The sequence below is a fragment of the Phocoena sinus genome, chromosome 1, assembly GCF_008692025.1.
Source record: "Phocoena sinus isolate mPhoSin1 chromosome 1, mPhoSin1.pri, whole genome shotgun sequence".
NCBI lineage: Eukaryota > Metazoa > Chordata > Mammalia > Artiodactyla > Phocoenidae > Phocoena > Phocoena sinus.
In genome coordinates, this window is record NC_045763.1 from 176,424,569 (window position 1) to 176,448,225 (window position 23,657).

General features: G+C 37.4%; 1 long non-coding RNA gene across 2 annotated transcripts in view; it reads right to left on the reverse strand.

Moving 5' to 3' along the window:
* Positions 1-974: 974 nt before the first annotated feature.
* LOC116743598 overlaps positions 975-23,657 on the reverse strand; it is a 28,656-nt gene continuing 5,973 nt past the window's right edge. Inside the window, exons 2-4 of one of the 2 annotated variants that reach the window (XR_004346819.1) lie at positions 20,398-20,402; positions 13,519-13,632; positions 975-1,025 (exon numbers count right to left, since the gene is read on the reverse strand). This is a non-coding gene — a long non-coding RNA (uncharacterized LOC116743598). Of the gene's footprint in view, positions 1,026-13,448; positions 13,633-20,397; positions 20,403-23,657 lie in introns of those variants that run through there. The other variant, XR_004346818.1, reaches the window with a different exon arrangement.

Below are 23,657 nucleotides of genomic sequence, written 5' to 3' on the forward strand. Positions count from 1 at the left end.
CTGTCTCCTGGTATCATGGCTCCCAGGCTCCACGGGAGAATAACATTCCATCACTCCATTGCTCTAGGCTCCGTATGTGATTTATGTCCATCAGTGGAGTGTTGCTGGGCCTGAAGTGAGGAAAGCTTGTAACCTGCAGGATCTGGCTTGTGCTGTGGATTTCTCCTCCAATGGCTGCTGGTCCAAGGAGAAGGCGTAGACAAACTGAGCAGATCTGAACTCAAGATGAAGTCTGAAGCAGATCCACCCTAGCCCCCCCACAGACATGGGAAGGAGAATAAACACTTGGTGACAGCTGCCATTGAGCTATTTATTTTTATGCATCATTAATTATCCCAACACTAACTGATTAATATACCATGTATAATGCTCACTGAAAATTTTATCGCAAGCACAGCTACCAACTTTTATAACACTACGGGTTTTTTTTGTTTTTTTGCGGTACGCGGGCCTCTCACTGTTGTGGCCTCTCCCGTTGCGGAGCATAGGCTCCGGATGTGCAGGCTCAGCGGCCATGGCTCACGGGCCGAGCCGCTCCACAGCATGTGGGATCTTCCCGGACCGGGGCACGAACCCGTGTCCCCTGCATCGGCAGGCGGACTCTCAACCACTGTGCCACCAGGGAAGCCCTATAACACTAGGTTTTTAAAATTTGCCCTGTTTTTCTATAGTTGTGAGCTCCAAAATCTAACAAATGAAATTGTTTTTCAATGGCCTTTAAATAGTTACATCACAAGGACATTTTACATTTGCAATCGTGAAATCATACACCTGGATATAAAATTTCTGTTAAATTTATTTGCCTCCTTTTCTAGTTTTTCTGTCAGATAATCTCTCTATGTATCCAAAGCTAGCATTGACTGGAACAGTTTCATACTAATAACTTTTTTTATAAATAGAATGTCTTATTTCAAAAAAAATGTAATGAAGCAACTGACAAAGGATTAATCTCCGAAATATATAAACAGCTCATGCAGCTCAATATCAAAAAAGCAAACAACCCAATCCAAAAATGGGCAGAAGACCTAAACAGACATTTCTCCGAAGAAGACATATAGATGGCCAACAAACACATGAAAAGATGCTCAACATCACTAATTATTAGAGAAATGCAAATCAAAACTACAATGAGGTATCACCTCACACGGGTCAGATTGGCCATCATCAAAAAAATCTACACACAATAAATGCTGGAGAAGGTGTGGAGAAAAGGGAACCCTCTTACACTGTTGGTGGGAATGTAAATTGATACAGTCACTATGGAAAACAGTATGGAGGTTCCTTAAAAAACTAAAAATATAACTGTTATATGACCCAGCAATCCCACTACTGGGCATATACTCAGAGAAAACCATAATTCACAAAGACACATGCACCCCAATGTTCACTGCAGCATTATTTACAATAGCCAGGACATGGAAGCAATGCAAGTGTCCATCAACAGAGGAACGGATAAAGAAGATGTGGTACATATATACAATGGAATATTACTCAGCCATAAAAAGGAATGAAATTGGGTCATTTGCAGAGATATTGATGGACCTTGAGTCTGTCATACAGAGTGAAGTAAGTCAGAAAGAGAAAAACAGTATCATATATTAATGCATATACATGGAATCTAGAAAACTGGTATAGATGGTCTTATTTGCAAAGCAGAAATAGAGACACAGACATAGAGAACAACTGTATGGATACCAAGGGGGAAAGGGGGGGTGGGTGGGATGAACTGGGAGAATGGGATTGACACATATACACTATTGATACTATGCATAAAACAGATAACTAATGAGAACCTACTGTAAAGTACAGGGAACTCTACTCAATGCTCTGTGGTGACCTAAATGGGAAGGAAATCCAAAAAAGAGGGAATATATGTATACATATAGCTGATTCACTTTGCTGTACAGCAGAAACTAACACAACATTGTAAAGCAACTATATGCCAATAAAAATTAATTAAAAAAATCTAAGTTTAAAAAAATGTAGGGGCTTCCCTGGTGGCGCAGTGGTTGAGTCCGCCTGCCGATGCAGGGGACACGGGTTCATGCCCCGGTCCGGGAAGATCCCACATGCCGCGGAGCGGCTGGGCCCGTGAGCCATGGCCGCTGAGCCTGCGCATCTGGAGTCTGTGCTCTGCAACAGGAGAGGCCACAGCAGTGAGAGGCCCGCGTACCAGAAAAAAAAAAAAAAAAATGTAGTATGAGAGATTTCTAAGGACTTAAATAAGAGTGACCCTCTTTACAAGATTTTTTTTAATGGTGGACTTCACTTTATCTTTTGACAAGTACCATATTTATTCAGCAACACTATGTTCTAGATACTGCACTAAGGCTGGAAGTGAAATATGATTAAAAATATATATATATATACATCCTGCTCTCAAAGATAGTTGCAGGCACAGCAGGCAAATCTCTTGGTGGAATTCTGAGATATGAGCCTGTTTGGTTCATGGTTCTTTTCTTCTCTCAGCGCTCGCTGCTATAAAAGGGAAATGTGTCAGGGCTACAAAAAGAGATCATCTTGGCCGGAAGCAGGAGGAAGTATGCTTCTTTCTTTCCAGTCACACACGCCGCACACACACGTGCCCCGCCTCCTCCACTCCCATCACTTCCACTCCCATCAGACTGGAGAAAGACAGACAAGGCTGGAGGTCTTGAAAGTAGGAAGATGAAAACTTTATCTCCAGGCAGTATATGCCAGAGAAGCAGAAAGAGCCCGCTATGAAATGGATGCGCCATGGGTAGTGACTCCACAGGCATCCTGACCAAAACTCCAGGCCCTCAAGGAGCAGAGTGCCTCCTAGCTTAAATGGCAAGTGCTACCTGCCAACAGATATCTGACGGGTAACCTATGGGGGCAAATGATCAATGACCATAGGAGGTGAAACACCCTCACCTTCTGTCTGAAAGATCCAGGGCAACTCACGGCAAGAAATCAGCTTTACAAAGTCCATAATGTTTCCTGCATCCTTTAGTCTGTGCCTGAGAAACACAGCCACTGCACGAATCATATCTCAGTTCCTATACACTGATAAGTTTTATGACAGAGATTCACAAAAGTGAAAGGGAGATTCCTACGAAGGGAACGTTTCCCAGAATGGGGGAATCAGAATATACTCCAGCACTGATTTCAAATAAATATCAACCAAGTAATCTGGCTTGATAGCTGGACCCTTCCCGTCTCTGTCATAAGTCAAAGAGAGGCTTTCTTTGTAAATTCCCAGAACAAATATGAAGCTGTATGGATCTATGTATTATCTGTAAGGCCATGCTCTACAAATATCTCTTTACTCACGTACGTTTACCTTAAAGGTCAGGGAAAATACTACTAAACTAGGTTGGGCAATCGATCTTTTCCAGGGAATTTACATGCTAGTTTGTGCATATTATCTCATTTAAGCCTTTCCAAGACATTGAGATATATAACTCCCTACCTCCGTTTTACAGATAGAGATGCCATAGTCCTGAAGGTTTAATTTTCTGGTCCAAGATGACACGAAGACGCTCAAATAAAAATGACACAATTAATACCACTGCACATAAAATAACATGTATCTTAATAAAGAGCTGTCAAAGATACAAAGCAAGGTCTTTGGGCTCAAGTTTTTAACAAAATCATTAGCATGTTTTATCTCTATTTGTCAATTTCCTTTTTTCATTTACTTTACTTGGTTATGTTTACAATTCAAGTAGATAAACTAGTATTTGAGTTCAAGTGGTTAAGTTCAGCAGGATGTGTTTAACAACTGGCAGCTATTATTATTTTTTAAACCAACGTGAGAGTGCACTAAAGGAATTATTAAAGAGATCATCCATAACATCCATACAACATTTTTCTCTTTTCTTAGCTCAGGGTCTGCCTTTGCCCACGTGCACACACATTTTCAACTGGCTCACGATTTTTAAATTTTAGTTTGGAACTTGGCTTGCTGTAAAAACGTCCCACATTTTAACTTAGCATTTATAACTATAAATACCTGATGGCATGTTAAAATAATGTAGCGTCATCTATCACACCTTCTCATTTCTCAAATCCAAATACCACCAAGCACTCTACATGGCATCTCCTAAATATCTCTAGAATCTGGCCTCTGCTCTCCACTCCTGCTTGCCTCAGTTCTTGCCCTCATAAACACCACACTGTGCTTAACTTAGCTGTCCAGTTTCTAGTCTCATCTATAAATAAGCCAGCTTGTAGAGTGCTGGCAAAGTTATCATCCTTTTAAAAATCTCTTAAAGGGCTTCCCTGGTGGTGCTAGTGGTTGAGAGTCTGCCTGCCGATGCAGGGGACACGGGTTCATGCCCCGGTCCGGGAAGATCCCACATGCCACGGAGCGGCTGGGCCCGTGAGCCATGGCCGCTGAGCCTGTGCGTCCGGAGCCTATGCTCCGCAACGGGAGAGGCCACAACAGTGAGAGGCCCGCGTACAGCCAAAAAAAAAAAAAAAAAAAAAAAATCTCTTAAACTATACCAAAACCTAAAAATCAGCACCCAACATATAAGATACCTGTACTGGGGTTTTATTTGGCCCAAGAGTACCTGTTGATCTTCATTACTAACCTCTTCACCTGCTTTCCCACCCACCTTGAATTACATATGGCTGCTTTCTTTATTTACATTTTATCAAGTATGCCATCCAATCTGGTGACTTGACATAAAGATGAATCTTTACCTATATTCCAAAAATACTACGGTTACATACAAAATACGGATCACTTGATGTTATTTTTCCATAGGGAAATCAAAATGAAAGGTAAAGGTCAGTTTAAACAAATTCTAAATAGCATCCAGAACCAGAACTAGAAAGCAGAATGATCCTATAGGAAAATAAATTAGATGTAAAGGGAAAAACTAAAGGAACTCGGCAGAAGTTGAATGATTTGAGCCCCTAGCCATATTCACGAGTTAGAGACAACTTCCTCGTAAAAGGCAACAAGTCTCATAGCTAAAGGATGGATATAAATCCCATATTATCTTGCTAAGAGGCACACACATTCCTAATACTGTTTATGGAACGTTGTGATTAGAAAATATTACATGAGCAAGAGATGCCCACTGTGGACAAGAGCTTCCACGGGGGAAACTGGTTTCCAGCAGGCTCCACTGCACCTCTTCACATTTAAAGCCCTTCGCTGACATTATCTTCTTAATAGATTCCCACTAAGCCTCTTAGATTTTTCTCAGGCATTCCCCAACTTTCAATAATAACAGTAGTTTCCAGTTGTTAGACACTCTCTGCAGAACTTATACCAACTTGAACTCAAATGCTATTTACCTGAATTGTTAAAGTAGCCACTTTTTTTCCCCTAAAGAATAAAACCTTGAATAACTGGTTCAAATTGGAATCATACATATTTTCTTAAGCAGAAAAGAATGCATTATATTTTATAATCCAAACTGAGACCAATTATATTTATTAAGCAGGAGAATTTTGTTCTCGAGACAACTACACCTTCTTTGGAAATACCAGAGAAGCTTTATCTATCACTCGGCTGAGAACAGTGACCAGTGAAAAGCTTGTGCTAACACAAGCAACTCCATAACTCAGGGGAATCAGTGTTTCTTTTATATCCCTCTGCCTCATCAAGACTCCCTTAACACTTAGAACACCTACATCACATTATGAATGTATGTGCCCATATTTATTCAAGAAATGCTTAGTTGATCAATAAACGCAACAGGTGGGGATTCTAGGCTGGTCCGTATGTGGCTGCCTGGACTTCTAAACATGGTGCTATGCTTTCTCTCTCTTGACAGTCCTGGAGTTTGCACTTGTGATCGTTCCTAAAATTTATTTCTGTATCAACTGAGCTGTGGTTTGTTTGGGACCTAGTTATTCTCCCCCCAAATCCTCCATACCTCAGCTGAGTTCTTTCCTTTTCTCATTTAATCTGAGACAGTTCTTTAAAGGAAAATGATTCCTTGGGACAATTTTTTTAGGCTAGAATAGTAAAGGAAAGAAACAGGCACATATCTAAATGCATCCCTACTTCCCCTCTAACTTGCCTTTCTTGTCCATGAATAATGGAGAAGTGCTAGGTATGGTCCTTTGTTTTAAACACTTAACACATAACTGATTAGGAAATAATTTTATATTTGCATTTATTTAATTTGATGACATAAGAGATTATGGTGAGAAAATAAAGTTCTAGTTTACTCTCCTGTTTTTATGTGGAGCGGTGCATTGATTTGAACTAATTTTATTTAAATTCTGAGCAGTACTAGTAAGGAAAAAAATATCATTTCTAGTTGATTTGGAAAACGTTATAGGAAAATATCAGATCTTTTTCCTCAAATGGTTAAACTGGCATTAAAAGACATTTAAAACTAAGTTACAATTTTCATACTGCACTTCCTCATAACTCTAGTTGTTTTTTACGTGGCACCTTTTCTCTAAGCAGTACCACATGTTGTATAGACTGTAAGTTACTAATCAAAAGGGTAACCATGTTTTAAATTTGAATATATTTCATTTATCTTAAAGGTAAGTGCTATTTTAAATTTTCTGCACTTTCAGATTTTTTCACCTCTTAAAAAGTAAGTCAAGTTTCCTTCTGGATATAATAAACTGCCAACAACCTAGACATATTTTTAAAGTTAGTAGCTGGATGGAAAAGATAGGAAGAGGGAGATTGTTTAATGAGATCAGAACTTTGGTCTTTCTGTCTCAAAATCTGACCTCTGGAAAAAAAATCTTACCTCTGGCAGTGGCCATTATCTGATGACTTACAAGGTGAATGGAGCATCATTTTTTTTTTTTTGAATTTTCAAGACTTTAGGGTATTCTACAGGGAAATACATTTTGCAGTAAATGGTTGTAGAAATATGCTAATAGAAAACCACATGAACATGATAACCATCAGTCACATACACATAATACAAAAATGTTCCATTACAACATGGATTTTAAAAAAAAATAACAAAACTGATTTTGGCACCATGAGAATAAAGAAGCCAAATGATTGCCTGAATTTTTATTTTCAACCAGGTTTTCAACAGATAGAAGATATGTCAAAGACCTAGCTACCTGCTGGGATAGCGTACGTGGTAAAACCTCTAAAAGGCAGCCTGAGAGAAGAAAGATATTCAGCATAATTAATCAAATTGTCTTTGCAACTGAGCCCCCTTTTTTTATCTCCCAGAACTTTGACCATGTTTTTCTGTTCCTGATGTCGGCTCCTTTATGTCATACTGGAGCCTTTCCCTGGTGGAGTCCCAGCCCTTTCAGTGATCGTCCCCGAGTAACGCTGGCAACCTCATGTATATGTCCTGGGTTTATAGGCAGAAGCTATCCTCCAATGACTTGGACCTCTGTTTTTCATTTCTGCTGAATAGTTTTCACCCTGAGAGGATAAAAAGACAAAGGAGGCATTTCTTTCTTCCCTACTATATCTTTTTATCTTTTTAAAGATTATTCCAGTTAGAGGGGTGTATGTGTGTGTAAAGGCATTAAACTCACCTATTTAAAAATTTATTTTATTGAAGTATAGTTGATTTACAACGTTGTGTTAAATTCTGCTGTTCAGCAAAGCAATTCAGTTATATATATACGCTTTTTCATATTCTTTTCCATTATGGTTTATAAAAGGATATTGAATATAATTCCCTGTGTTATACAGTAGGACCTTGTTGTTTATCCATTCTCTATATAATAGTTTGCATCTGCTAACCCCAAACTCACTTTTAATTCCTTAGCTTTGTCTTAGTTCATACTTCTTCTATATAAACACTTTAAACCATAAATAAAACAGCAAAATGTAAAGATCAAACTTTTCTCAGTAATATCTGTTTGCAATGCTTATTTTAAAAAATACAAATATCTTAGGAGTCATACTTCGAAAACACCTGTCAAAATAAGGGAGAGCAGAGAATGAGAGATTTTGACATATCCCTAGTATCTCGGAGTATTTGCTGCTGTGATCTAAGGGGATTCAGTCTGATACATTTGTGTGTGAATTACTGTTATTTACTAATGCTTAGATTACCTGATGAGGGGGAGAAGGTCAACTGGAGAAGTTTAAGAGCAGCCTTCAGGGAAGGTGAAGAAGTGAAAATGGTTCAACTATTTCCTCCGGGGGTAATGAATACCAGGGGACCTGTTCCAGTGTCCTGCAGGTATGTACTATGTTTGTCTCATTGCCTGAGGGATTTGCCAATTATGTTCTCCCTGACTATGAGCTGGTCTCCAACTAGAGAAGAAGATGAAAGAGCATAAAAACAATTTTCAAACTTAAGTGATAATGAGGTGTTCCCAAAAAAGGATGGAAGGAATCATCTAATAAGGAAGTCAAAAGGAAAGAAACTATGATTTTTAAATAGAGGAGAATAAAACCAGAGGCTAAAGGTTGATCAGTTACAGAAAATATTGCAGAGAGATTGGTTCACACGTGTACACACTCCCTCTTGAGAGAGCACCAAAGTCACAACCAACTGCTAAACAATCATTGACAGGAAGACACTGGAACTCACCAAAAAAGATACCCCACATCCAAAGACAAAGGAGAAGCCACAGTGAGATGGTAGGAGGGGCATAATCACAATAAAATCAAATCCCATAACTGCCGGGTGGGTGACTCACAGACTGGAGAACACTTATACCACAGAAGTCCACCCACTGGAGTGAAGGTCCTGAGCCCCATGTCAGGCTTCCCAGCCTGGGGGTCCAGCAACAGGAGGAGGAATTCCAAGAAAATCAGACTTTGAAGGCTAGCGAGATTTGACTGTAGGACATAGACAGGACTGGGGGAAACAGAGACTCCACTCTTGGAGGGCACACACAAAGTAGTGTGCACATCAGGACCAAGGGGAAGGAGCAGTGACCCCATAGGAGACTGAACCAGACCTACTTGCTAGTGTTGGAGGGTCTCCTGCAGAGGCACGGGTGGCTGTGGCTCACTGCAGGGACGAGGACACTGGCAGCAGAAGTTCTGGGAAGTACTCCTTGGTGTGAGCCCTCCCAGTGTCCGCCATTAGCCCCACCAAAGAGCCTGTAGGCTCCGGTGCTGGGTCGCCTCATGCCAAACAACCAACATGGAAGGAACTCAGCCCCACCCATCAGCAGTCAATCGGATTAAAGTTTTACTGAACTTTGCCCACCAGAGCAACACCCAGCTCTACCCACCACCAGTCCCTCCCATCAGGAAGCTTGCACAAGCCTCTTAGATAGCCTCATCCACAGAGGGCAGACAGCACAAGCAAGAACTACAGTCCTGCAGCCTGTGGAACAAAAACCACATTCACAGAAAGATAGACAAAATAAAAAGACAGAGGACTATTTATCAGATGAAGGAACAAGATAATACTCCAGAAAAAAAACTAAATGAAGTGGAGATAAGCAACCTTCCAAAAAATGAATTCAGAATAATGATAGTGAAGATGATCCTGGACCTCGGAAAAAGAATGGAGGCAAAGATCAAGAAGATTCAAGAAATGTTTAACAAAGACCTAGAAGAATTAAAGAACCAACACCTAGAATTAAAGAACAAACAAATAGTGATGAACAATACAATAACTGAAATAAAAAATACACTAGAAGGAATCAATAGCAGAATAACTGAGACAAAACATCGGATATGTGACCTGGAAGACAGAATGGTGGAATTCACTGCTGTGGAACAGAATAAAGAAAAAAGAATGAAAAGAAATGAAGATGGACTAAGAGACCTCTGGGACAACAACATACCAACATGTGCATTATAGGGTCCCAGAAGGAGAAGACAGAGAGAAAGGACCTGAGAAAATATTTGAAGAGATTATAGTCAAAAACTTCCCTAACATGGGAAAGGGAATAGCCATCCAAGTCCGGAAGCACAGAGAGTCTCAGACAGGATAAACCCAAGGAGAAACATTCCAAGACACATAGTAATCAAACTGACAAAAATTGAAGACAAAGAAAAATTATTAAAAGCAACAAGGGAAAAACGACAAATAACATACAAGGGAACTCCCATAAGGTTAACAGTTGACTTCTCAGCAGAAACTCTACAAGCCAGAGAGGGATGGCATGATATATTTAAAGTGATGAAATGGAAGAACCTACAACTGAGATTATTCTACCTGGCAAGGATCTCATTCAGATTCAATGGAGAAATCAAAAGTTTTACACACAAGCAAAAGCTAAGAGAATTCAGCACCACCAAACCAGCTCTACAACAAATGCTAAAGGAACTTCTCTAAGTGGGAAACAAAAGAGAACAAAAGGACCTACAAAAACAAACCCATAACAATTAAGAAAATGGTAATAGGAACATACATATCGATAATTACCTTAAATGCGAATGGATTAAATGCTCCAGCCAAAGACACAGGTTCACTGAATGGATACAAAAACAAGACCCACATATATGCTGTCTACAAGAGACCCACTTCAGACCTAGGGACACATACAGACATATACAGTGAGGGGATGGAAAAAGGTATTCCATGCAAATTGAAATCAAAAGAAAGCTGGAGTAGCAATACTCATATCAGATAAAATAGACTTTAAAATAAAGAATGTTACAAAAGACAAGGAAGGAACTACATAATGATCAAGGGATCAACCCAAGAAGAAGATGTAACAATTATAAATATATACGCACCCAACCTAGGAGCACCTCAATACATAAGGCAACTGCTAACAGCTATAAAAGAGGAAATCGACAGTAACATAATAATAGTGGGGGAATTTAACACCTCAGTTAGACCAATGGACAGATCATCCAGACAGAAGATTCATAAGGAAACACAAGCTTTAAATGACACAATAGACCAGATAGATTTAATTGATATTTACAGGACATTCCATCCAAAAACAGCAGATTACACTTTCTTCTCAAGTGCACACAGATAATTCTCCAGGATAGATCATATCTTGAGTCACAAATCAAGCCTCAGTAAATTTAAGAAAATTGAAATCATATCAAGCATGTTTTCTGACCACAACGCTATGAGATTAGAAATCAGTTACAGGGAAAAAAAGGTAAAAACACAAACACATGGAGGCTAAACAATACGTTCCTAAATAACCAAGAGATCACTGAAGAAATCAAAGAGGAAGTCAAAAAATACCTAGAGACTAATGACAATGAAAACACGACGATCCAAAATTTATGGGATGCAGCAAAAGCAGTTCTAAGAGGGAAGTTTATCCAATACAATCCTACCTTAAGAAACAAGAAAAATCTCAAATAAACAATCTAACCTTACACCTAAAGGAACTAGAGAAAGAAGAAGAAACAAAACCCAAAGTTAGTAGAAGGAAAAAAATCATAAAGATCAGAGCAAAAATATATGAAATAGAAACAAAGAAAACAATACCAAAGATCAATAAAAGTAAAAGCTGGTTCTTTGACAAGATAAACAAAATTGATAAACCTTTAGCCAGACTCATCAAGAAAAAGAGGCAGAGGACTCAAATCAGTAAAATTAGAAATGAAAACGGAGAAGTAAAAATTGACACTGCAAAAATACAAAGAATCATGAGAGATTACTACAAGCAACTCTATGCCAATAAAATGGACAACCTGGAAGAAATGGACAAATTCTGAGAGAGGTATAACCTTTCTGAACCAGGTTCAGAAAGGTATAACCAAGACTGAACCAGGAAGAAACAGAAAATATAAACAGACCAATCACAAGCACTGAAAGTGAAACTGTGATTAAAAATCTTCCAACAAACAAAAGCCCAGGACCAGATGGCTTCTCAGGCGAATTCTATCAAACATTTAGAGAAGAGCTAACACCTATCCTTCTCAAACTCTTCCAAAAAATTGCAGAGGAAGGAGCACTCCCAAACTCATTCTACAAGGCCACCATCACCCTGATACCAAAACCAGACAAAGATACTACAAAATAAGAAAATTAAAGACCAATATCACTGATCAATATAGATGCAAAAATCCTCAACAAAATACTAGCAAACAGAATCCAACAACACATTAAAAGGATCATACACCACGATCGACTGGGGTTTATCCCAGGGATGGAAGGATTCTTCAATATATGCAAAGCAATCAATGTGATACACCATATAAACAAATTGAAGAATAAAAACCATATGATCATCTCAATAGATGCAGAAAAACCTTTTGACAAAATTCAACACCCATTTATGATAAACACTCTCCAGAAAGTAGGCATAGAGGGAACCTACCTCAACATAAAAAGGCCACATATGACAAACCCACAGCAAACATCATTCTCAATGGTGAGAAACTGAAAACATTTCCTCTAAGATCAAGGACAAGACAAGGATATCCACTCCCACCACTATTATTCAACATAGTTTTGGAAGTCCTAGCCACAGCAATCAGAGAAGGAAAAGAAATAAAAGGAATACAAATTGGAAAAGAAGAAGTAAAACTGTTACTGTTTGCAATGACATGATACTATACATAGATAATCCTAAAGATGACACCAGAAAATTATTAGAGCTAATCAATGAATTTGGTAACGTTGCAGGATACAAAACTAATGCACAGAATTCTCTTGCATCCTATACACTAGCAACAAAAGATCAGAAAGAGAAATTAAGGAAACAATCAAACAAAATTAAGGAAACAATCAAACAAAAAGAATAAAATACCTAGGAATAAACCTACCTAAGGATGTCAAAGACCTGTACTCAGAAAACTATAAGACACTGATGAAAGAAAGCAAATAGTATACAAACAGATGGAGAGATATACCATGTTCTTGGATTGGAAGAATCAATATTAGAATTTCCATTTATAGTTAACTTATTGAAAAATAGAGACATGTGAAAATGACTATACTACCCAAAGCAATCTACAGATTCAATGCAATCCCTATTAAATTACCAATGGCATTTATCACAGAACTAGAACAAAAAACCTAAAAATTTGTATGGAGACACAAAAGACCCCAAAGAGCCAAAGCAATCTTGAGGGGAATAAACAGAGCTGGAGGAATCAGACTCCCTGACTTCAGACTATACTACAAAGCTACAGCAATCAAGATAGTATGGTACTGGCACAAAACAGAAATATATAGATCAATGGAACAGGATGGAAGGCCCAGAGATAAACCCACGCACCTGTGGTCAACTACTCTATGACAAAGCAGGCAAGGATATACAATAGAGAAAAGACTTTCTCTTCAGTAAGTGGTGCTGGAAAAACTGGACAGCTACATCAAAGAATGAAATTAGAAGAACCCTCCCTAACACCATACACAAAAATAAACTCAAAATGGATTAAAGACCTAAATGTAAGGCCAGACACTATCAAACTCTTAGAGGAAAATATAGGAAGAAAACTCTTTGACATAAATCACAGCAAGATCTTTTTTGACCAACCTCCTAGAATACTGGAAACAAAAATTAACAAATGGGACCAAATGAAATTTGAAAGCTTTTGCACAGCAAAGGAAACTATAAACAGGATGAAAAGGCAATGCTCAGAATGGGAGAAAATATTTGCAAATGAATCAATGAACAAAGGATTAATCTCCAAAATATATAAACAGCTCATGCAGCTCAATATTAAAAAAACAGACAATTAAAAAATGGGCAGAAGACCTAAGTAGACATTTCTCCAAAGAAGACATACAGATAGCCCAGGGGCACATGAAAAGTGCCTCAACATAGCTAAGTATTAGAGTAATGCAAATCAAAACTACAATGAGGTATCACCTCACACCGGTTAGAAAGGGCATCATCAGAAAATCTACAAATGCTGGAGAGGGTGTGGAGAAAAGGGAACCCTCTTGTACTATAGGTGGGGATGTAAATTGATACAACCTGTATGGAGGTTTCCTAAAAAACTAAAACTAAAACTACCATATGACCCAGCTACTGGGCATATACCCTGAAAAAAACCATAATCCAAAAAGAGTCATGTACCACAATGTTCACTGCAGCACTATTTACAATAGCCAGGTCATGGAAGCAACCTAAATGCCCATCAACAGACGAATGGATAAAGAAGAGGTGGTACATATATACAATGGAATATTACTCAGCCATAAAAAGGAACAAAATTGGGTCATTTGTAGAGATGTGGGAGGACCTAGAGACTGTCATACAGTGTGAAGTAAGTCAGAAGGAGAGAAACAAATATTGTATATTAACGCATATATGTGGAATCTAGAAAAATGGTCAGATGAACTGGTTTGCAAGGCAGAAATAGAGACACAGATGTAGAGAACAAACGTATGGACACCAAGTGGGGAAGGGGGTGGTGGGGGTGGGGGTGTGATGAATTGTGAGATTGGGATTGACATATATACACTAATATGTATAAAATTGATAACAAGAACCTGCTGTATAAAAAAATAAATAAATAAAATTCCAAAAAAAAAAAGAAAATATTGCAGAAAAGGAAGAAGAAGTGAAATTTGCATTATCAGAGCTGTATAATTAACAATCACTTTTTGGAGGTTGTTTCTAGTTGTCTGAACACTCATTCCAATCATGAAAAAGAAAAAAAAATTAACTGAGCATGCACCCTCAGGATATGTAGAACTATTTATTTAAAATTATATTTGCATACTAATATGCTAACGTATTGCATACATTAAAAATACACATAAAATATGATTCTTCAAAAAGGAGACAAATATTAATACTGTAATAAATAATTTATTGGCTAAGTGTACAAAAACTTTCTAAATGTAACTGCTTCGATATTTTTGTTGGAGCATCCAAAGTTCCTTTCTATGTAAAGTGTATTTTGGTAATTGGGATTAAGCGCTGACATTAACATTTTAGCAAGACAAAATACCTTGAAAACACTTAAATAGAAATGGTCGGCATATATCATCAGCTGTATTAATAATCATGACACATTTTCAATCCATCTGTAATTAGCCTAAGATTTTGTTGAAATTTAGCTTTATGTTAAATCTCTGTGTTCTTTGGGCCAGCTGTTCTTATGAACTGGTTAGAAAGTCGTTTCTAGATCTTTTTTATGTGAAGAGCAATGAGAGTTTTTATGGGTGACATGTTTGCAACAAAACATTTCCAAATACCTATCTTCAAAATGCTCTCTACTTGGCATGAGTTTCTTTCTCAGTCACCATGGGGAAAAAATGTCTTATTTACCAAAGAAGGGCATAATAAAATGTGATTATTTTATTTTTTTAATATGTGATTATTTTAAAAAATAAATTTCAGGTAGCATGCAATAGTGTGATTGAATTAGAGTGCTTTTGTTTTCCTGATCCACCCAATATATGCCTGACAAGAAGCTGAGATTAAAACTCTGGCAGTTATCTTCAATGTGATGTTTCTTCCCAGGAATCTTTCCAAGCAACTCGTCTATTGTGTGAAAGTTAGTTTTGTTGAAATTAAATAGTAGAAACGATATATCAGATAATTTAAAATTTTACTTAAGAGAAACTGAGACCACCAGCGTCGATCTGTATTATTTCTATAACAAGCCTTTGTGTGTGTCTTTATTTTTAAAAAAAATAACTATAAACTGAAGTTCTAATATTTTCTTCTTGGACACCAGTGGATTATCTTTAGTATTCTTTGTATGTGTGCATTCCATTTTGAAGACCACTGGTTCAAAAGATTATGAATTATTTTACCATGTACTCTCAGGTTGAAAACCATGAGCTGAGAGATGGGAGGCAAGTGGAAACAGAGAGGAGCAAGAAACGAAAATTTTTATGCATTGTTTCACCTACAACCAACGAGCCAGCTATTTCACTGATTAGAGACATGAGCTTCAAAGGGCTTAAATGACTTTCAAAGAGCCACACCTAGTTATTAAGAACCTTAGGACTTTGCTCTTTTGGAGGTGCCATCCTCATTAGCGACTGTCTGTTAAAGAAGAGAGAGATTTCTGAATGCAAAACTGCCATAAATAATGAAGTATCTTCCTCAAGGCAAGACAGAACACATTCAGTAGTCACAACTGAAAGTTCCCGAACCTTAAATTCCTGATTAGATTCCTTTGATCAGAGAGAATAATGCTGTCACTTTTAAAGCTTTAACAAGCTAAACAGTGTCCACTCACATGTATGACTCCAAAAATCACAATAGAACAATGTACTCCAGGTGTCAACTACTTGCAAGAAATGATGAGGATTCATTTAGTCAATAAAGTTTTAAGTGAAACATTTCTAGGTATCAGGCACTAAAGATACAACGGAGCAAAAACGGACATTGTCATTATATTCTGTTATTGTCTTTTGAAAGATGAAGTCATTAATTAAGTACTAAAACCTATGTGTTCAATTATAAACAAGAGTTATTGTTTTGAAGAAAAGGAGTGTGGCATTGTGCAAATTGAAAATAAGGAAACCGGCCAAAGGTCTAGGTCATGGGAGGCTTCTCTAAGATCTGAGGATGGTGCGGTGTTAGCAAGGGGAGAGCGTGCATGGCGGAGGGCACCATCTATCAGGGCCTGTGGATGGAAGGAGTATAGCCTGATCCAGGAACTGACAGCAGGCGAGTGTGAGAGGAGGTCAAAGGGCAAAGAGAAGAGTGGTGTTCCGTGTGTAATGTGATGGAGATGCACGCAGGGACAAGCCATGGAGGACATTAGAATATCAACAGAGTGTTGATCTTTATTATATGAATAGTAAGAAGTTGTCAGGAATTTTAAGTAGAGGATGACATGACCAAAATTCATTTGGAAGATATCATTGTGGCTGACATGTGTTGGAAGAGGCTAGGTTGAACTAAGAATGATGACAGAAGTAAAAATGAGAGTCTAATACTGAGATGGGACTCCCAGTTGAGGGGAAGAGGTTTAATATACCATAAAGAAAAAAAAAGGTAACTATGTAGTTATCTAGTAGAAAGAGAAAAAAAACAATCTATAGGTTCCGCAGAAAGTAAGAAAGAAGGGCATGGTTAAGAGCCAAAAATGAACTAGAGAGAGACTACAAAAACATAAAGAAATAATTAGGATTTTAAATCTCAAGCATTAAGCAAGTCTTCAATACCCAAAAAGCAACTCTATTTCTATACACTAGCCATGAACATACCAGAAATAAAATTTAAAAAATAATATTTAAAATAGCATCAAAAGGAATAAAATAATTAGATAAAAAACTAATTAAAAATAAAAAACTGACAAAGTAGTGTAAGACTCGTACAGTTAAAACTATAAACACTGTTGAAAGAAATTAAGACACAAATGGAAAGATACCCCAAGTTCATGGATCAGTAGAGCTATTACTGTTAGGATACAGTACTCCTTAAGTTGATCTACAGAGTCAATGCAATTCCTGTCAAAATGTCAGCTGGATTTTTTAGGAAATATTTTTAGGAAATTGACAAGCTGATTCTAAAATTTATATGGAAATGCAAGGGATCAGAAGAGCCAAAATATTCTTGAAAAACAAAAAAATAACACATTTGGAGGATTCACAGTTCCTGATTCCAAAACTTACTATAAAATTAGAGTAATCAGGACATTGTGGTATTTGCGTAAGGACAGACATAGACATCAAAGGAATAGAACTGAGATTCCAGAAATAAATCTTTCCATTTGTGGTCAGCTGATTTTTGATGGTGCCAAGATTTGATAAGGAAAATAGTCTTTTCAATAAATTGTGCTAAGAACTGGATATCTACAAGTAAAGGAATTAAATTGGACTGCTAGCTCACATCAGACACAAAAAGTACCTCAAAATGGATCATAGACTTAAGTCTAAGAACAAATTGTGCTAAGAACTGGATATCTACAAGTAAAAGAATTAAATTGGACCGCTAGCTGTCACATCAGACACAAAAAGTACCTCAAAATGGATCATAGACATAAGTCTAAGAAGTAAATCTATGAAACTCTTAGAAGACATAGTAGTAGTAAATATTTGTGACTCGCGTTAGCAATGGTTTCTTAGACATGACACCAAAATACAAACAACAATAAAAAAATTAATAAATTGGACTCGAACAAAATTAGAAACTTTTGTGCTACAAATGATACCATCAAGAAGGTAAAAAGACAACCTACAGACTGGGAAGAAATCTTTGCAAATCATATAACCTCATAGTGGACTTTCACCCAGAATACATATATTAAAAAATCCTCTTTCAACTCAATAACGAAATGATAAAATAACTCAGTTTTTAAAGGAGCAAAATATCTAAACACAGATCCTATTGCAAGAAAGATATACAAATGGCCAGTAAGTACACGAAAAGATACACATCATTAACCATCAGGGAAATGCAAATCAAAACCACAGTGAGATACTATTCCACATTCACTAGGATGGCTAGAATAAAAAAGATAGACTATCTCAAGGGTTAGCAAGGCTATGGAAACAGAAATGTTCATAAACTTCTAATGGGAATGTAAAATGATCCAGCTGCTTTAGAAAACAGTTTGGCAGTCCCTCAAAATGTGAAGCTAGAGTTACCTTATAATCCAGCATTTCCACCCCTAGGTATACAATCAAGAGAAATAAAAACATATATCCCACGTGAAAACTTGTACATGAATGTTCATAGTTGGCTATTCATAAATAGACAAGTGGAAACAGTTGAAATGACCACAGACTGATAAATGGATGAATAAAATGTGGCATAACCATGCAATGAAATATTTTTGGCAATAAAAAAGCGTAAAGCAACATACTTTGACATGGATAAACTTTGAAAATACTACGCTAAATGAAATCACAAAGACCATATATTGTATGATTCCATTTATATAAAACATCCAGAAGAGACAAAATATAAAGATAGAAAGTAGGGCTTCCCTGGTGGCACAGTGGTTGAGAGTCCGCCTGCCAATGCAGGGGACACGGGATCGTGCCCTGGTCCAGGAAGATCCCACATGCCGCGGAGCGGCTGGACCCGTGAGCCACGGCCGCTGAGCCTGCACGTCCGGAGCCTGTGCTCCCCAACGGGAGAGGCCACAACAGTGAGAGGCCCGCGTACCGCAAAAAAAAACCAAACCCCCCCACCCCCCAAAAAAACAACAAAAAAAGATAGAAAGTAGACTAGTGGTTGCCTAGGGCTGGGTGGAGGAGATGGGGGGTGATACGACAGTTGATATGTAAAGTGTTTCTTTTGCCAGGGGACAAAAATTTCTAAAATTATACTGTGATGGTGGCTGCACAATCTTGTGAGTGTTCTAAGAAACACTGACTTGTGCATGTTAAATGGGTGAATTTTACGGAATGTGGATTGTATAAATAAAAGTTTTAAAAATATCAAGAATTTGAAAATAGATGTGTAATAGGAAGTGTGCGATATGAGAGGGAGAGGGATCAATTATGATAAATATTTTCTCTGTTAAAGTGGATGGATTTTAGTGCCAATCACTGAAATGGTGTGGAAAGAGTTGACATTAATTAAGCTTTGAATATGATGTGTTTGAAGACAAGAGGTAACAAGCATTGGCAAGAACGTGGAGAAAAGGGAGCCCTTGTGTACTGTTGGTGGGAACGTCACTTGGTGCAGCCACTACAGGAAACAGTATGGAGGCTCCTCAAAAAATTAAAAATAAAACTACCATATGATTCAGCAGTTCCACTTCTGGGTATATATGTAAAGGAAACTCAATCATTATATCAAAGAGATATCTGTACCCCTTGCTCATTGCAGCATTATTTACAACAGCCAAGACATGGAAACAACCAAAGGGTCCATCAACAGATGAATGGATAAGGAAGATGTGGTATGTATATATTGATACAAAGGAATATTATTCAGCCATTAAAAAGGGGGGGAAATCCTGCCATTTGTAACAACATGAATGAAATCTGAAGGCATTATTACAAATACTATATGCTCTCACTCATATGTGAAATCTAAAAATCACAAACTCATAGAAACCAAGAGTGGATTGTTGGTTGTCAGGGATAGGGGGTTGGGAGAAATGGCTGAAGGTAGTCAAAGGGTACAGACTTTCAGTTATAAGATGCGTAAGTTCTATAGATCTAATGTACAGCATGGTGAGTACAGTTAATGATACTGAATTATATATACTTGAAAGTTGCTATGAGAGTAGATCTTAAGAGTTCTTACCACACATACACACATGGTAGTTTTACATGGTGACAAAGGTGTTAACTAACCTTACTGTGGCAATCATTCCACAATGTATACATGTACCAAATTATCAAATTGTACACCTTAAATTTACACAATGCTATATGTCAATCATAACTCAATAGAGCTGGGAGGGGGGAAAGAACTCCAAGCTTACTGGCTGGGTAGAGGAGCATTACTGGAAATGGGAAGCAAACTGTTCTGCATGCCTTCTCTAAACAGGAAAAAGAAAATCAACTGATGGAATTTATAGAAATGAGTAATTAGGAAAAATGTTCTAAAAATATAAGAAGTCTAAAACATAGGATGATTTGCCTTACACATATTCAGTTGTAGCTGGTGGATAACTTTTAATCACATGGCAATTTAAAATAAAGCGAATTATATTATGAAATATTTTATATCTGATTTTCCTTTGTATTTTTTGTTTACCACCCAATCTCATAAATTAAGACTTAAATTTGAGAAATGTCTGATTAATGTAGTAAAATTAGATACAAGATGATAAACAGTGTGAATACCTATCCAGACATTTGGGAAACAAACCATTTTCGGTTATGATCTCTTTATAATTATATTTTAAACAACTCATGCTGATTATATAACTTGTCTGCCATCTAGAAGTAAGTGGTACTGCTTATGATGCTAGAGATAGGTCAGTCAATGGCAATGTTTCTGTAGCCCCATCATCCACTAGACATTACATGACATCACCTCAAATTTACTTTTTGATGGGCTATAGAATGTCGAAGCAAAGGAAAAGGACATTTTAAATGTTAGTGTTATATCACGCCAAAGGACACATTAGAGGACTTTCTTTTTTTTTGGAAAAATATAACCTGAGGTTATGGCAATCCTATTGTTTCTCTTGTCATTTATTCTACTTTGTTATTTTATCTGATAAGAAAAAGAAGGAAGAAGGAAGTAGGTAATGTCTATTGTCATTTTGCTCTACAGATAAGTCAGAGTGGAAAAAAATTAGATGTAGTATAACAGCATAGCTGCCTAGAACAAGAAATAATCCTGCAATTTCTACATATTCATGATAAATCTTGTGAATAAAATCTTGGTATAATTCAGCAAACAAAGCAATGGTAAATTTACATAAACTAGTAACGTTTCTTTAAAAATCTATTTAGGATGCTAAGGAAGAAATGTTTATTTATTTGTCCATATATCATTTGCATGAGAGTTTACTGTGAAATTATTATGCCAAGAACTTTACCAGACACTATATAAAAGTATTTATCTTTAAAAGAGTTCACAATTCAGTTGGTAAAATAGGTGGAGAGAAATCTCTGAATAGTCCTCTAGACTTTTGTCATTAGTAAATATCATTTCTTGTTACTAACATGAGGAGTAACATCAAAGAAAGGGTTTCTTGAATTCCTGACATTGTTCCATTAACAGCTTCAAGAGGAACAAAGAATGCTTCTGTTTACCTCTGTGATTTAGAAAAAAAAAAGGATAAAGAAAATGAAAACAAATAAAAACCTCCTGAGCATCACACCCTAAAGATCAGAGTTAGGGGCTGTGTACTGATGGGCTGCAGTAATTTCAGGGTTTATAACCAAACTACCAAGTCCAGGGGAAAAATAGCATCTATTGTTGTGCCTCTTTCTTACAATGAAAGAAACTTCTCACTGTTTGGGTTAAATACTTCACTCTTAAACCAATCACTTGCAAGAAGAATGAAATTAACATAACTAGTTTAAAGAAACTAGTTTTAACATAACTAGTTCCAAAGAAATGTAAACAATTTAAGATCTAATCCTGAAACTAAGAATTTGGTCATCTTTGGTCATGAAAGAAGTGGAACTTTTTATTTTTTTTAATCAGTGTTAATGTTAGGAAGAATGAAGGGTTGGGTAGGTAACTAACAGTTTCACTACACTGACCATGTTGATTAACATGTAAAATGTATCATAATTTAATAGATAATAGCTTACTAAGTATATTAGTTAATTTCATAAATGTATAATAATATTATTAAATCAATCCAATTATTAATTGGATCTAAGTATATAAATATGTAAGTCAAAAGGTACACAGTTTGTCTTTGTCCAAAATAGCAGAAAGATCTGACCCCTTAACTAAGTTTTCAATCTCTCTCTGGGGAAGTCATGCTATCCTCTTCTGGGTGCTAGGAAGCAAGAGTATTGCCAGCGGAAATAAGCCATGGGGCTCACGTAGTAGCGTTACTCTCCAGCAAGCAGCCTTCACTTTGGAGCTAGCAACTCTACAACAGAGTTACACCATAATTTTCAAACCATCAAGATCAGCATCACCTGTAAACTTTTTAAACCATAAATCCTCAGACCCCAACCCAAACCTACTGAATCAGAAACTGCATTTAGATAAACAACAAGGTCCTACTATACAGCACAGGGAACTATATTCAGTATCTTGTAATAACCTACAATAGAAAAAAATCTGAAAAAAAAAATATATATTTGGAATCACTTTGCTGTACACCAGAAATAATCACAACACTGCAAATCAACTATACTTAAATTAAAAAAAAAAGAACTTCTGCATTTGAGGTCTGGTAGTTTGTTAAAACCCTGCAGGTGATTCTAATCATCTTAACATTTGAGCACCATTGAAAACAACTCTGTTGTCAATTTTCATTATCTTAATTGTGCCAATTTACTTCCAGCTTTTCGCTCCCACAATTCTAGTACACTCATTTCAGTATTTTTGCTAGTGCTTAATTTAATTCTTTTCTTTCCCACTGTTCTCCATGCTGCAGTCAAAACCATTTCTCTTGCCCACTAGATCAGCTTCTGTATATAAATGTCTAGAGCTGCACTGTCCAATATGGTAGCCACCAATCACATATCACTATTCAAAATGAAATTAATTAAAATTAAAAATTCAGGCATATTAGCCACATTTCAAATGCTTGATAGTCAAATGTGCCAAATGACTAACACACTGGACAACACAGATTTATAAACCATATCACTGTAAAAAACCCTATTGGATAGGAGTGAACCAGAGCATCACAAATCCATGTTTATAAGTGCACACTTATGTAAAATGCACTAAAACCTATTGCTTATATATAAAAGTGGAATCCTTCCAGGATACATCCAATTGCAGCAGGAAGAGTTATTCACCCTCTCTTTTATGAAGATGGTGGTGTTCAATTTTGAAAATATGGCAGACAAGATATTCTAAAAGACAAAAAATGACAAAACTTTTTTCAAAACACATAAATCCGACATAACGGTAGGAGGACGAGGGGAAGATGGCAGAAGAGTAAGACGCAGAGATCACTTTCCTCCCCACAGATACAGGAAAAATACAACTACACGTGGAACAACTCCTACAGAACACCTACTGAACGCTGGCAGACTTAAGACCTCCCAAAAGGGAAGAAACTCCCCATGTACCCGGGTAGGACAAAAGAAAAAAGAAAAAAACAGAGACAAGAGAATAGGGACAGGACCTGCACCACTGGGAGGGAGCCGTGAAAGAGCAAAGGTTTCCTCACACTACGAAGCCCCTTCACGGGCAGAGACTGCGGGTGGCGGAAGGGGGACGCTTCGGCGCTGCGGAGAAGAGCACACCAACAGGGGTGCGGAGGGCAAAGCGGGGAGATTCCCGCACAAAGGATCGGTGCCGACCGGCACTCACCAACCCGAGAGGCTTCTCTGCTCACCCGCTGGGGCGGGCGGGGCTGGGAGCTG